Source organism: Callorhinus ursinus, unplaced genomic scaffold, assembly GCF_003265705.2.
Source record: "Callorhinus ursinus isolate GAN/ISIS: 27379988/994484 unplaced genomic scaffold, GSC_fseal_2.0 scaffold30, whole genome shotgun sequence".
NCBI lineage: Eukaryota > Metazoa > Chordata > Mammalia > Carnivora > Otariidae > Callorhinus > Callorhinus ursinus.
Window position 1 is genome coordinate 5,387,230 of NW_027397092.1, and position 13,298 is coordinate 5,400,527.

At 36.7% G+C, this 13,298-nt stretch overlaps 1 long non-coding RNA gene across 1 annotated transcript in view; it reads left to right on the top strand.

Moving 5' to 3' along the window:
* The window catches only part of LOC141370268 (uncharacterized), an 81,671-nt gene that overhangs the window by 44,512 nt on the left and 23,861 nt on the right, over positions 1 to 13,298 (top strand). The gene's annotated exons all lie outside the window — the stretch shown is intronic.

The window sequence follows — 13,298 nt, forward strand, 5'->3', positions numbered from 1 at the left end:
AAATTTATCTTTTAGAAGTTAAGGCTATAACCTTGAATGAAGAATGGAGAGGAAGATATCCCAGAATATAGATCACATATGTTTTGCTAAAAAGTATGTATTGGTGTGCATTATGTAATAGAATATTTGAATTTGAGGGGACTGAAGAGATCCTTCAACAGATGAGGAAATGTGCCAAGAAAGGCAAAGAAACTTGCCTAAAGTTACTTAGGAACCAAGCCAGAAATAGAACCTAGCTTCCTGATTCTCAGTTCAGTGCTATTTCCATGATACTGTTGGCTGAAGGAACTTGGGTTACCACTTTTCTTTGATTCCTTCCCATCCATTAGCACCACTGATCTTCAACTGAAATGTCAATTCCACATAGCATTTTGAATGTTATTTAAGTCACTCCTTGTGGGATGAAAGAAAAAAAAATGTAAGAAGTAAAAAAAAGATTTTTTTTTTTTTTAAGAAACATAGGAATTCTCAGAAGGCCATTATGATATACCAAGGAATAAAAGATTTTCAAATATAAAGGAAATATAATAGTCCAAATAGGTTTTCATAGTCAAAATTATGAAAAGGGATAAGTTTTGGCTGGAGGCAAAGTGAAAATTAGATGGTATTATGTGGCTTGTCTCTGAGAACCTCAGCATCTTGACTGGCTTTGTCAAGTAGACTCACAGAGTGAATATCTATGACTGATAGCAGAGTATTTACACACTAACCTTTTTCAAGGCAGCAAAGAAATTGCTTCTCGTTAGTGATCAATTTCAGTTAGTAATCTTATACACTTGAAAAGACTCTGTATTATTTTTTTCCTCTAGCTATTTTTAAGATTTTTTTTTCTGCTTTTAGTTTTCAGCAAATTTACTAGTATGTGCCCACATGTGATGTCCGTTGTAATTGTCCTGCTTAGAGTTCAGAGTGCTTTTTGAATCTGTGACTTAATATGTTTTCATCAGTTTTGACACATCTCAGCTAATACCTCTTCAAACCTTCAAATATTGTTTCTACTTCATTTTATCTTTCTCCTCTGGGCCTCCAAATACAGGCATGTAATACCTTTCCACCAGTATGCCATTCATCACTTACACATTTGTTTCTTATATTTTCCATCTTTTTTTTTCTTTTCCAGACTAGCTTGGATATGTTGTTCGTATCCCTAACCTTGCAGGTCACTAATTCTCTCAGTAGCCGTATCTCGTACTGTTGTAACTAGTATACTGATCCTAAATTATCCATTGCTTTATTTTTGTTATGTCTTTAATTATTTGCACTATTCTATTTATTGATTATATTAGACAATTTATCTTAATGCTCTTATCTCAGGATCCCCTGAGTGACTATTTATCTAATATTTATTGAATATAATTTTAGAATTATGATAATGTTATCTTTTGCGAAAGAATTTATATTTGTTTCTGGCAGGTAGCTAGGGATACTAGCAATTCCAGCTCACTTTAGTACAAGCAAGGGTTGAAATAATTCAACACTGGACTTCTGTCCTTATGAAAATTGTTTTATGTCTAATTTCTAATTATTCCTAGGTTGTCAAACTTAGCAGTCCCAGCCCAGTGGATGGATCATCAGATCCCCCGCCCCCCCTCACCTACTCTTTGTTGATTCTTGATTTTCAGTTTTTGTTCTCTTAGCTTCATGAATGGACTGAAAGTTCTGCACAGCATGTCAGGGTTTTCTATTAAAATGGGCACACATGCTTAGGACACAGCAATCCTCAGAGTCCAGGTCCTCAGTCTGGGGTTCCTTCTTTTCTTAGATCTTGTCCTCTTAGATCTTGTCCAAAGAACTCCTAAGGCAGTTCTTTGATGCTGTTATACAGATTTTGGTTTATTTTGTCTGAAATTTCTGTTTTCTTTCAGGAAGAAGATGGATTCAAATGATCCAGTCTTCTGTTATTAGAGGCAAACCTCCCAAATTTTATCTTTGAAATTTTTCCCATTTTTATGTACTTGAAAAATTCTCAGTTTTTTAACATCAAGACTTTTGGGGAATGAAGCTACCGTGCATGTATTTTTTTTCCTTTTTAACTAGCAATACAAAGCTATGACATAGCAAAAAATAATTTAACAGTACTTTTAAATCCTTTCAAGACTTGCAGGTAGAAATTTAGTAGAGTCTCTTGGGGGTGTGGAAAATATAGTATGCTATGTCTTTTTTCATGATTCCTTTAATACCAGGATTGTTTCAGGTATTTCTTCCAGAAATTCAAGTAATATCATTTTCATTTCCTTACTAAATATTTATATTGTGGGAAATATTGGTAATTATAGAGTTTTTCTGTTGCTAACATACTGTTGAACATTGTTTAATGTTAACTAGAAGCTTATAAAGAATCAGCTTTTACATAACTAAAACATCTCATTTCCAGTTTTCAGAAAATTACAAATGGAAAGCAAAAGCTATCTGCTATTATATATGATTTATTACTGTATATGAACATTAGATATGCCTACTTAGGTATATGTATATATTTTTTACTGTACTTTAGATTCACAGAATTGAATTACTCAGAATCCTTGGTCCATGGCACACTTTTATTATTGACTCATATGGTCCTCATAATTAAGGTAGTAATTTATAACAAATTAACATTTATAAATTTGACCTGAAAATTAGAACATTAACTGTAACTTCTGTATATTTGTTATTCCCCTAAACTGTCTTTATTTCTGTCCTCCTGACGCAGCCACTTACCTGAACGTGTGTTTATCATATATGCCTACCTGATAATATTACTTTATTTTAGTTTTAAAATTTTTTCCAGAGCCTCGACTCTTAAAAGTATGCTGTTCGTTGTCGTCTGGGACTCATTTTACTATCCTGTTATTCTACTAATATTCTTATTTTTTGCATGAGCTGGGGTTCACCTGTTTTCACTAATGCATTATATTCCACTGTGAATTTACCACAATTTATATACTCACCTGTTGTGCGCATTGAATGTTTTGTGTTTTATAATATAATGAACAATTCTGCTATGAAAATTTTTGACATCCTACCTTGTATATATTTACAAGATCTTCATTGGTTATATTGATAGTAGATTTCCAGGATTTATAATATATGAATGTTCATATTTTAAAAATATGATTGTTTTTGGTCAGCCTATTATCATGAGCTGGTTAGGTGTGGATTCCACTGGGTCTCAGGTGTACTCTTGTTGGGTCACTGGGCTGGTCCTTGGGTGGCAGGACTCTTGCTGGACCATAGTAGAGCAGGGCTGGAGGCAGGTCACAGAGCTGCTTCCAGGACAGCAATCAGGTCCAAGACCAGTGGGCCTGTTACTGGTGGTATGGAGGGACATGGCTCGTCCTAGGCACCTTAGCAGAAGGGGCTGATGGCAGGACTGTGGACAAGTGGGACTAGAGCTGAGTCTACAGGGGGACTGGGGCCACAATCAGTGGTTCTGCCTTCTCATAGTGACCCTCTTCAGTCTTGGGCTTTGTTAGAGTTACACAACCTCTTACTTGGGTCCCAAAGCTCCCATAAAGGCACTTTAATGGAAAAGCTGCCAAATATTTGCTTTTGTCAGAGGGTGTGGGCTGGGAACTTCCTATTCTGCCACGTTGCTGATGTCACCGCATAAGAAATCTTATTGATGCCCATACTCTCTTATACTTGTTGGGTTGGATTTGTTGATTTTTGCTTATTGAGTGTGTATAAAATGATACTTAACTATGGCTTGGATTTGCAGTCTGTGATCATTAATGAGACTGGGCAGCCCTTCAGTTCTTTGGCCATATGTGTTTCCTCTTCTTTGGAATCCCTTTTCATGTCCTTTGCTTCATTTCTCCCATTGGGTTATTTGCCCTTTTCTTACTGTTTTGTTGGAATTCTAATTTGTATCATTTACACTAATCCATGCGTTTTATGTTTGCAATTTTTTTCCCCAGTGTATATCCAGTGTTTTACTTTCTTGATAGGTCATTTGATAAAAATTCTTATTTTAAGACAATCCTTATAGGTTATGGAATTTTTTTATTAAGGAATAATTTGTTCAGGTCACTGGGTAAAAATTGCTTCTCACTTGGATATTAGAGGGTTATGAAGGACCAGTACCTTTCTCTCCAACGTTCACTTTCATTCTGAAATGAAATGTACCCAGAAATGGGTACAAACTAACCATAAATCTCAAATGTTATTGCTAAGCCGGCTGAACTGAAGCCTGAGTTTCCTGGTATCTCCGATCCGTGGCTTATTCCTATCTAAGAAAAAGAGAACTTTGACTCTGTGTTAAACAGGCTCACATCACAAGAGGCAGAGTTCCAGCATACGTGCTTAATAGGCATTGGTGGGTGGGATAATTGCGCAGCTTTTATTGTAGCTCTCAGCCAGGTCTATAGATGGTTTGCAAAGGCTGCTAAGTCCATGTGAGCCACAAATTGCTAGTATGAATATTATGCTTGGCGTACAATTGCAGGGCTTGACCAGCTGCCTCCAGTTCGGTTCCTCTTTATGTGAGCTACATTCAGCACCAAGAGAAGGCACTGTGGAGCAGCTGACTGCTGAGAATCCCGTGGCTTGGGCGCCAAGTGCTTTCTACTCCCATCCCACTTCGCGGACTCATATGGGCTCCAAACGTGCTAATTATAATAACTCTGACAATTTTTTTATTTTTAATTTCAGAGACCTAGATTTTGGTTTTACCCTTAGAAGGCTGGAGAAATTTACTAAAGAACAAAAAGAATGGATAATCTTAGTATATAGTCAACAGTGCAAAAAGGTGATGAAATCGTCATGGATCCTGTCTAAAGAAGGAATTAAAATGGGTTGTACCTTATACATTTGCCTTCCGGAATGGCCTTATTTGTAATTTGAGAAGAATATATTGGTTTAAAAATATGTTTTGGCTTTATTGTTAGAGCAGGAATTTTGGGAAGAGTGAAAGAAAAAGAAAAAGTACAACAGGCAAATTAAATTGGAGGCAGGGGGAGGAAACATGTTCTTAGGAGAACCGTTGAAATCTTAGAGGTCTGACTGACTAGATAGGACAAATTAAAGAAAAGTACCCACTCAGTTGCTCTTGAAAGTGAGAGCATAAAAGAGGGATTTTTTTTTTCTTCAGTTGTTCTAGGATAGGAGAGGGTGACTGGGGCCTAAAGAAGTTTAGCTGGAGCATAGTATCAGGATCACAGAGAGTAAATTGAAATTGTTATGCTGAGGGACCCCAGATCTAACAAACTCTTGGAAAGTGTCCTCTTAAGGTTGTAAACAGGGAATCTTTAATGAGGACTAACCATATGGATACAGAATACTTGGGCAGATTTGAAAGGGAATGAAGGAAAAAAATCAACCTTTAAAAAAAAAAAAAAGTACTTAGTGTAGATCTTCTCCAGCCTGGGCTCAACACTTGTTCGATGGGACAGTGCTTGGGATGACTTCACTCGGGAGGTGAAGGTCGACAAGGTTTGTTCTAACAGCAGATGTTTTTGGCAACACCAGAACCCACTGACTGTATGTCTCTCACAATAAGGCTCCTTACAAGACAAAACCTGGAGAAAATTGTGTCAGAAAAGCAGATAATTGAGCTTAAAAATGAAAAGATATGAAAAGCAAAGCAGCTACCGAGCTCTTCTGAATAGCCAGCCATACATGTGATAGAGAAGGAAAGGAATCAATTTAAGAAGCAAGTTGAACAATTTTGAGCTTTCTTAGAGTAGCAGAACAGCAGATGAAAATACAATGTCAGAGCCTTCTTCCTTGTTGCAGGAAAATGTGTAGCAGAAAAAAGTGTTGCTCAAAGTCTAGAACATTCAAAAGCTAATGAAAGGCAGGGTCTGCAGAGGGTGATTCTTCAGCAGAAACAAAGTTGGTGGTAATAGGAAAACCTACCATCACAGGCTAAGTAAGTCTCATAAGCCTAGGACATTCCAGAGCAAGTGACATTAGTCACAGTAGTACAGTTCTGCCTTCTGGACACTCTCATCCCTAAATGCAGTGCTGGGGGTGGGGGTGGGGATGGGGACAGGAAATTGAGCCTCAAAAACCAAATAAAATGAAAAAGCTTTGAATATGGTGAATAAGATTGAAAAAATGTCACTGAGACCTGGTGACTGGGTCTGTGACCCCTGCAAGTTTCAGAACTTTGCCAGAAGTTTCTCTGATTGAAGACAGAGAATGCAAAAATAGATTCTCCTCCTCTTCTCCTTACTATGGCAGACTTCACAGTCTACTGGTTTTGGACCATGGGCAAGTAACTAACTGATGAGCTAGGAATCTGATGGACTAGAAATTATAAATTCTTTCTGCTTTCACTCTCCTTTCCTCACATAGCACTGAACCTTTTGGTCTTTGGGAGCACTATGTGCTGGTTTCTGGGGACATTTTTTATCTTTTCCTGGGGTAATCACTTTGGAGCTAGGATTAAGCTGTTTTTTCACTGTGGCTCCAAAACTTTTATGTATCCTATTAACTTTTTATACTTTCTCAATGGTGGGGCCATAGGCAAAAGAATTTAACTCCTGATATCTTGAAGGGACCATACTCATTACCATGGAACATAACTCAACCATCCAACTAGTTAGGACTTTTCTAAAGAATACAGGAAGCTCTAATAATTAATAAAAGAATAGATTCTTTTATTAATTATTATTATTATTTGAAGATTTATGTATTTATTTGAGAGACAGAAAGAGCATGCAGGAGCAGGGTGAGAGGCAGAGGGAGAGAGAGAGTCTCAAGTAGACTGCACTAAGCATGGAGCCCAGCCCAATGCAGAGCTTGATCTCATGACCCTGAGATCATGACCTGAGCTGAAATCAAGAGTTGGATACTTAACCAACTGAACCACTCAGGTGCCTCTATTAATTATTATTATTAATTATTCTCAGATTTTAAAAGCCAGGATGACAATGTTGGGAGCTTAATTTCTTGCTGAGAACTTCATAATGGAGAGTACTTATGTTCAAATTTGGGTCATTTTTATGTGATTGCTACTGCATTATTAGAGAATAGTTATGTTTCTGTTTGATTTCCATGTGTAACTTCTAGTGAGCTATGATGGACCCAAATTAGAATGGGAAACAAAATAAGTAAGTTTTTAGCCTAAGGTGCAACAGTACTTTGGAATGTTTATTTAATATGATATTCTTACCCAATTCATATTTTTTATGGGGAAGAATCTAAATTGGCCACAGTGGAGCAGTGGTTGATGTTTGGAGAAGAGCCTCATGAAGGAGAGGACTCACCTGAAGCTCATCTCTTTCCCGGAGGGACGCAACAAACTCTTGATGCTTTAAGTTGAGGGGAAAAAGCTTTCTCTCTTAGGTAAAACGGGTCTGTAGACTGGTTGTGGTTTGTGCACTGTCATAATGGAACAAATATTTTTTCTCAGCATGTTGGGGACCTGCCCCCCAATGCACTTAGATTTGAGGGTTTTTTTTTTTTTTTTACATCAGGAATTTACTTTATCCCAATTGGCTAAGGCAGTTCAGTTTCCTGTCTGTTTGCTGTACTTAAACTTCTGCCCCACCCCTTTTATTACCACTAATTTAAGAATTTATCATATACTGCCCTAGACCAAATGTAGAGTTTATGACTCCAGTGTTCATGGGACTTGATTAGATCCAAGGCAGCACATATGGTGAAATGTGCCATCTCAACGTTTTGTCAATTATGCCAGTGTACTTGTGCCAAGGAAAGTGATTTCTCCCTCCTAAAGACATATGAGCCAGAAAGAAGTTCTTTGATTTCTTGTTTTATGTGACATTCTGTCTGCAATTAGCAGGCTTCCAGATGTTCATGAATTTTATATTCAACTTATATAGTCATTTATGTTTCCCACCAGAAAGCAGAGTGGTTTATGTTCCAGAAACTCAATCGAAAAACATTTCTTCTAACTTGAACTTGAAATGACTAAATATTTCATGGTGTAACTTCTAATTATAAATGTTCTGTGAGATTAGAGGACTTTTATTTTTATCTGGATAGTTTGAATTTTATCCACACTCATTGAACAAACATTTGAAAATATTTCCTCCAGTTTGGAGCTGCTTGGATCTTTCATTTTTTTTTTTTTCATTGATAGGATTTTCTGCTCGCCTCCTAAAACTGTATTTGAAACTTCTAATCTCTTTTCAAAAATCACATTTGTTCTGTGTTATAATTATATCTTCTATTTTTCATAGGCTGTGAGGTTCTTGAGAGGCCTCTGCAACACTGAACATAGTGTTTGTTAGTACTAAATCATTCTCTCTTGAGATTCAGAGAACACTTACCTATAGATCAATTGTTTTAACTGATTTCCTGTTTTAAGCACCACACGCTATCACCATTATCCAAGATTAAAACATATAGGTGTCTCTTACGTTCCCTATAAAACTGAAACCTGAATTACCACTCTTGTTCTAAGCAGGTATCAATTTAGCATGGAGTCAGGTTGCATTAAGGTAGGGAAGCAGCCAGATTTACCACAATCCTTTGAAACAAAGGAAGTTCCTTCTAAAGTCAGTTTTTGTTTACGTGTGCAGCAGTTCTAGGATACCAAAAATCAAACATTCTTTGTATATAACTTTGTTAAGGTTCAGATGCATAAAGCTATAACTTTGGGAGGTATCACTTGATTTTTTTTTTCGAATGTCATTTTACAATATTCTTTACAAAGAGTACTAACCTTCAAGGGATGAAGAACAATCTTCTAAAACAGGCTGTTTCTTTTGAAGAGAGTAAAAAAAAAAATGCCTTATATTGCATAAAATCTACCTTTTCCCCCTTTAGTTCATGACTGCTCGTTCTTCACCTTAGAATTGCATATGATAAATTTAATTCTTCCTCCACATATACTTTCAATATCCTACCTTGGTCTTTCTCCTCTTCTTCCTGTCCCCCTTCTCTCAACCTCCTCTTTTTTTACCCCATCCTTCATTTTTCTTCTTCTAAGATGGCTTTATTGAGGTATAATTTACCTACCATGAAATTCTTCCACTGACAGTATACATTATAGTAATTTGGGGTATGTTCATTAGAGTTGGGTACTCATCATCACAGTCCACTTTTAGAATATTTTCATCACCCCTAAAAGTTCCTGTGCTTGTTTGTAGTCAGTTCCCAGCCCTAGGGCAATCACTGATGTGCTTTCTCTGTATATAGATCTGCCTTTTAAGAGGTTTCATATAAATAGTACCATATCATATGAAGTCTTCTCTGTCTGGCTTCTTTCAATTAGCATAATGGTTTTGAGATTCATTCATGTTGTAGAATGTATCTGTAGTTTCTTTTTAATGCTGAATAGTATTCTGTTGTACAGCTCTTTCACATTCCTTTTATCTCTTCACTCATTGATGGGCATTTGGATTATTTCCAATGTTTGGTTATTTTGAATAATACTTCTATGAATATTCGTGTTCAAGTCTTCATGTAGGCATATGTTTTCATTTCTCTTTCATTTCCATGCTTAGGAGTGGGATTACTGCATTGTACGGTAAGTATGTGATTAATTTTTCAAGAATCTGACAAATGTTACCATTTTTATGGTGTTCCATTTTATATCTGACTAGAATGTTATGCGTGTCACAGTTGTCTCCATATCTTTGCCAACGCTTAGAATTGTCAGTCTTTTTTATTATAGCCTTCTTATTGTGGTTTCAGTTTGCATTTCCCTAATGACTAATGATATTGAACATCTTTTCATGTGTTTATTGTGATTTATATATCTGCTTGGGGTAAATGCCTAGTCATATTTCCTTTGGTGAAATGTATTGCCAGCTTTTAAATATGAGTTCTTGGTTAGATATATTATGTGCAAATATGTTCTTCCAGTCTGCTTTATTTCCATTTCCTAGTGTTGTCTTTTGAAGAGTGTATATAATTTTGAAGAAATTCGATTTATAATTTAATAGTGACTTTGTAATAAGTTTTGAAATTGGGTAATGTAAATCTTCCAACTTTGTTTTGCTCTTTAAAAATTGTTTTGGCTATTTTAAGTCCTTTGCATTTTTATATAAATTTTAGGGTCAGCTTATAAATTTCTACAAAGAAGTCAGCTGGGAATTTGATAGAGTTAATACTGAATCTATAGATCAGTTTGAGGAGAATTGTCATATTAACAATAGTAAATCTCTTGTAAACATAGAATGTCTCTCCATTTATTTAGGTCATTGTTGACTTCTTGCAGTTAAAGATGTGGTTTCAGTGTATAGGCCCTACATTTCCATTGTGGAATATATTACCGAGTATTTTATTCCTTTTGATGTTATTATGAATGGAATTAGCTTCTCAATTTCAGTTTTCAGTTATCGGTCTTTGGTTGAAATTGATTTGTATTTTTGTAGTTATTTTAGTTGTCAAAGTAGGATGAGGGAAAAAGTTGGATGAGCTTGTGTTCTGGGCTTCCTTTCCCCTTTAAACGGCCTTGTAAGGGCTATCATTTTCTCAAGAGCACGGAATATTGTTGAGATGTTGAGTTACTGGTGTTCAGAATATATAAGTATTATATTTGTAAGTTGTATTCTTGTTAGGTGGGTCAACAGTCAGTCTATTAAGCTTGATAAACATCTCCCAGTCTTGATGAGGGTAATAAGCCAGAGAGGTTATTGAACGGGATACCCATTCATCAAAAGGCTGTGAACCCTGAGGGTCCTGTATACAAGGCCATCATTCAACAACCCAGAGAGTGATGAAAATTTGCTACCTTTCAGTGGTTATTGAGATGTTACTGTGACCCTGTGTGAGCCGAGTAGTCTCTTTGTGACACTCCATGACCTGCCTGCTTCCTGTGGCCCTATCATTACCCCAGGAAGCAAGAATATTCTGTCCGTCATACACTTCCTCCTTCCCTTCATCAGCTGTAGGAGATCATGCCCTTAAGTGACCAGATAGTTAACTCTCTCCTAAAATTTGTTATTGATTACTTATTAAATTGGGATTATTTGTTTTCCTACTAGAGTTCCTAAATTATTTATTTATTTAAAGATTTATTTATTATTTTTATTTGACAGAGAGAGACACAGCGAGAGAAGAAACACAAGCAGGGGGAGTGGGAGAGGGAGAAGCAGGCTTCCCGCGGAGCAGGGAGCCCGATGCGGGGCTCGATCCCAGGACCCTGGGATCATGACCTGAGCCGATGGCAGACGCTTACTGACTGAGCCACCCAGGTGCCCCTTGAGTTCCTAAATTATTTAATTAAAAAGGAAAACAATAACAATTTTTTGTTTCCTGACCTCCTCTGTTGAATCTGGAAGGATCTTTGCATATTATTAAAGATTAAATTTGACCAAATATAGCAAAGGCCTGGGTATAATGGTTTAATAAAGGCTGGTTCAGTTGCTACCTACCTATCCATCTGTCTATCTGTCTGTCTATATTGAGAGGTCTGTAAAGTATTCTGGAGGTGATCAGAGATATTTTGGCTATTCAGCAAGTTGTTGAGGAGTTAAAGCTCCTTCTAGCTGCTGTTCCACCATCTTTAGTATATGGCTCTGTCCCTGTGGTTGCAATGTTCTCAGGCATAGCACCCATTTTCCTGGTTGGAAGAATAGGAGCGTGTAGGGGCCAAAGGAAACATGCTGAGTCTGCCTCCTTCATCAAGCTTTCCTGGTGAAACTTCTCATACATCAGATTTGTATCACTTGGCCAATCCTAGCTGCCTGGGAGTCTGGAAGGTTGCATAGTTAAAGCTGAGCATATTCTCAGCCAGAAAAAAAAAATTGTGCTCCTCTTAGTAAATGTGGTAGATATTACCAGCGATTACCATATCTGATTCTTCGGCCCTTCTGCGTATTGTGAAGCCTGTAGTCCTCAGCCTCCTTTCCATAGGATCAGTTCTGGCCAATGAAGTGTGAAAAAACGTGACAGAGGTCACTTGTAAATGAGAAAGGGGCATTTAAGGGGCACCTGGCTGGCCTAGTCAGTAGAGTATGTGACCCTTGATCCTGGGGTCATGAGTTCAAGCCCGACCCTGGGCGTTATTGCTTGCTTAAAAAAATAAATTCGTTTATGTTTCTTCAATCTTGTCTTACCGGCTAGGATCATCCAGAGACTGTGTTTCAGATAGTACACCTACAAGAGTGTGGAGCCTTTTTAGCCTGGTCCCCTTTGCCAGTCCACGTGGCACATATGATATGAGCAAGAAAGGAATTTTTGTTAAACTGAGATTTGTGGTCTGTTACTGCAACATAGCCTAGTCTGTTCTAATTAATGTACTGAAGAAAAGGGGCTAATATATATTGGCTAGGCAGCTACCTGGATCTGCCACACTCTTCCACAGAGCCTATTTCCCAGAGCTGTGGTGGTTATCACTTTCCTTTCTAACTATTCTTATTATATTATGGCCAAATTTTAAATATATACAAAACCAGAGAGAATGATATAATAGCTCAATGTATATCCATCAATCTATGACCAATCCTGTTTATTTTTACTCTTACCCTCTTCTCCCCACCCAGATTATATTTAATCAAATCCCAGTCATCACATAATTTCATGTATAAATGTTTAAGTATATGTCTCTTTAAGATAAATATTTTTAATTTAACCATAATACTATTTTCATAGCTAAGAAATTAACAATAATTCCTTAATATTATGCCTATTGTCTTATAGGGGATTTTTTTTTTTACAATTTTATTTGTTCAAATTGGGATCCACATAAAGTTTATAACTGTGACTGCCTGATACATCTTTGAATTCTCTGTTAATTTAGAGATTAATCTAGATGTTTTCTCCTCTACTTCTGAAAACACTCTTTTTTTTTTTTTTTTTTGAGAGTTTCCTACAGTTTGGATGTTGCCATGTGCCCCCATGGTGTCTGTTAAATGTATTCATCTCTCTGTCCATTGCATTTCCTGCCTATTGCTAAATAGATCTAGAGACTTGATCAGATTGAAATTAATTAATTAATTGGCAGGAGCATTTCATAGGTATACTTATCAGCAGGCACGTAGTATCTGCTTGTCTCTACCCCCCCCTTAAATGATTAAACACCCTAGAAATAGCTTCGCTTCTTGACAGTGAGGATGCATGAGGCTTTTGGTAACATTCCGATTGTATTGGCAGGGCCATACTCTCAATTGCAGCACAATTGAATTCTCTCTCTCTTTATATCAGCTCTCTTGGAATATAATTTACATAAATAAAAATCATACATTTTAATTGAACAATTTGATGAGTTTTGACAAATGTATACATTCATGTAACCATCCCAACAATTGAGGTATAGAACAATTTTATCATCCTCAAATCCCTTGTCTTCTTCCTGGGCAATTTCTTCTTCCTGACTCCAGGCAACCAGTGATCTACTTTCTGTCACTGTAGATTAAAATTTCATATAGACCATCCAGAGTTTCATAAAAATGGAA